At 54.2% G+C, this 2500-nt stretch overlaps 1 non-coding gene and 1 pseudogene across 1 annotated transcript; both read left to right on the top strand.

The window, feature by feature from the left end:
* The first annotated feature begins 97 nt into the window (after positions 1-97).
* LOC146447033 (5.8S ribosomal RNA) lies at positions 98-251 on the top strand. Its single transcript, XR_014862192.1, has one exon. It is a non-coding gene; the product is annotated as a 5.8S ribosomal RNA (ribosomal RNA).
* Positions 252-448: 197 nt separating this feature from the next.
* LOC146447032 (large subunit ribosomal RNA) lies at positions 449-2500 on the top strand (annotated as a pseudogene; the record flags this gene model as incomplete).

Raw genomic sequence — 2500 nt, 5'->3', positions numbered from 1 at the left:
CGCTTGGCGTGCGTTCGGTCAGCCCCGACTTTATGTTTTTACAAACTTTGTTTATTCAGTCTGAGAACCAATAGTGTTGGAAAACAAAAAGAGAGACAACTTTTAACGGTGGATCTCTTGGCTCACGCATCGATGAAGAACGCAGCCAGCTGCGATAAGTAGTGTGAATTGCAGAATTCAGTGAATCATCGAATCTTTGAACGCAAATGGCGCTCTTGGGTTCTCCCAGGAGCATGTCTGCCTGAGTGTCGGATATCATCCAACGCACTTGAGTGTGCGGCATTGAGGCGTCACGGCACACTTATGCCGCCGTGTCCCTTGAAAAGCAGAGAGACTCGCATCGTGCGTTGTTCTGCACCCCCATGCGAAGGCTAAAAATCCATTTGGTCCTTGGCTGGGTGAGTGTCCGGAGCGCGCGCGGAGTCCCACGACAAAAACATAACTATCTGGACCTCAGGTCAGGCAAGGCTACCCGCTGAATTTAAGCATATTAATAAGCGGAGGAAAAGAAACTAACAAGGATTCCCCCAGTAACGGCGAGTGAAGCGGGAAGAGCTCAAATTTGAAATCTCCGAGGCCTGAACGCTTCGGCGAGTTGTAGTTGCGAGAAGCACTTTCTCGGCGGACCGACCATGCCTAAGTTGCTTGGAACAGCACGTCGCAGAGGGTGACAACCCCGTCTGTGGCGCGGACGGCCGCTCACGATGTGCTTTCGAAGAGTCGGGTTGTTTGGGAATGCAGCCCAAAACGGGTGGTAAACTCCATCTAAAGCTAAATACTGGCGTGAGACCGATAGCGAACAAGTACCGTGAGGGAAAGATGAAAAGAACTTTGAAAAGAGAGTTAAAAAGTACGTGAAACCGTTGGAAGGGAAACGAATGGACTCAGCAATGCGCCGTTTGAGATTCAGCCGGCGGGTAGTGCCGGCCCGGGGTTTGCGGATCTGAATGGACCGCGGTCCCGGGCTCGGAGCTCCCGGTCGTCGCACTTCTCTTGGGCGCGCGTCAACGTCGGTTGGGACTGGGTCTGAAAGGTGCCGGAAAGGTAGGTCTGTGCGTCCCTTCGGGGTCGCTCGGTCTGTTACAGCCCGGTTCTCCTCGCGGCTCGGGCCCGACCGAGGCGGTGCAGCGCATGCCTCTCGTAAGGCTAGGGTCCCGTCCCTCCGGCCGGTTGTCGAATGTGGTGGACTGCTTGCAGTGCTCCGCGATTGCTGCCGGTCGTTGGGGTGGTGATCTCGTACCATGCGCTTGGGATGTTGGCGGTCATATGGGTCCATCCGACCCGTCTTGAAACACGGACCAAGGAGTCTAACATGTGCGCGAGTCTTTGGGTGCTGGAAACCCCGAGGCGCAATGAAAGTGAAGCTGGTTTCGGCCAGTGAGGCGAGATCCCCGGTTCTGCCGGGGCGCATCGTCGACCGACCTATTCTACTCTTAGGAAGGTTTGAGTAAGAGCGTGTCTGTTGGGACCCGAAAGATGGTGAACTATGCCTGAATAGGGTGAAGCCAGAGGAAACTCTGGTGGAGGCTCGTAGCGATTCTGACGTGCAAATCGATCGTCAAATTTGGGTATAGGGGCGAAAGACTAATCGAACTGTCTAGTAGCTGGTTCCCTCCGAAGTTTCCCTCAGGATAGCTGGAACTCGGTGAAGCAGTTTTATCAGGTAAAGCGAATGATTAGAGGCCTTAGGGTTAAAACAACCTTAACCTATTCTCAAACTTTAAATTGGTAAGATGTCCGACTTGCTTAATTGAAGCCGGACTTGGAATGCGAGTGCCTAGTGGGCCATTTTTGGTAAGCAGAACTGGCGATGCGGGATGAACCGAACGCGGAGTTAAGGTGCCAAAGTCGACGCTCATCAGACCCCACAAAAGGTGTTGGTTGCTATAGACAGCAGGACGGTGGCCATGGAAGTCGGAACCCGCTAAGGAGTGTGTAACAACTCACCTGCCGAAGCAACTAGCCCTGAAAATGGATGGCGCTCAAGCGTCGCACCTATACTCCGCCGTCGAGGCGAGTGCGAAGCCCCGACGAGTAGGAGGGCGCGGTGGTCGTGACGCAGCCTTTGGCGCGAGCCTGGGTGAAACGGCCTCCGGTGCAGATCTTGGTGGTAGTAGCAAATATTCAAATGAGAACTTTGAAGACCGAAGTGGAGAAAGGTTCCATGTGAACAGCAGTTGGACATGGGTTAGTCGATCCTAAGAGATAGGGAAATTCCGTGTCAAAGTGCCCGATCCCGGGCCGCCTATCGAAAGGGAATCGGGTTAATATTCCCGAACCGGAACGCGGATATTGCCGTTCATCCGTGTGCGGCAAGTGCGGCGACGCAACCGAACCCGGAGACGCCGGCGGGAGCCCCGGAAAGAGTTCTCTTTTCTTTTTAACAGGCTTTCACCCTGAAATCGGATTGTCCGGAGATAGGGTTTCATGCCTGGTAAAGCACCACACTTCTTGTGGTGTCCGGTGCGCTCTCGACGGCCCTTGAAAATCCGGGGGAGAC

Source organism: Pavona decussata, unplaced genomic scaffold, assembly GCF_977016875.1.
Source record: "Pavona decussata unplaced genomic scaffold, jaPavDecu1.1 SCAFFOLD_2836, whole genome shotgun sequence".
NCBI classification, from domain to species: Eukaryota; Metazoa; Cnidaria; class Anthozoa; order Scleractinia; family Agariciidae; genus Pavona; species Pavona decussata.
The sequence above is the reverse complement of the archived record's forward strand: the minus strand, read 5'-3'. Positions and strand labels throughout refer to the sequence as shown.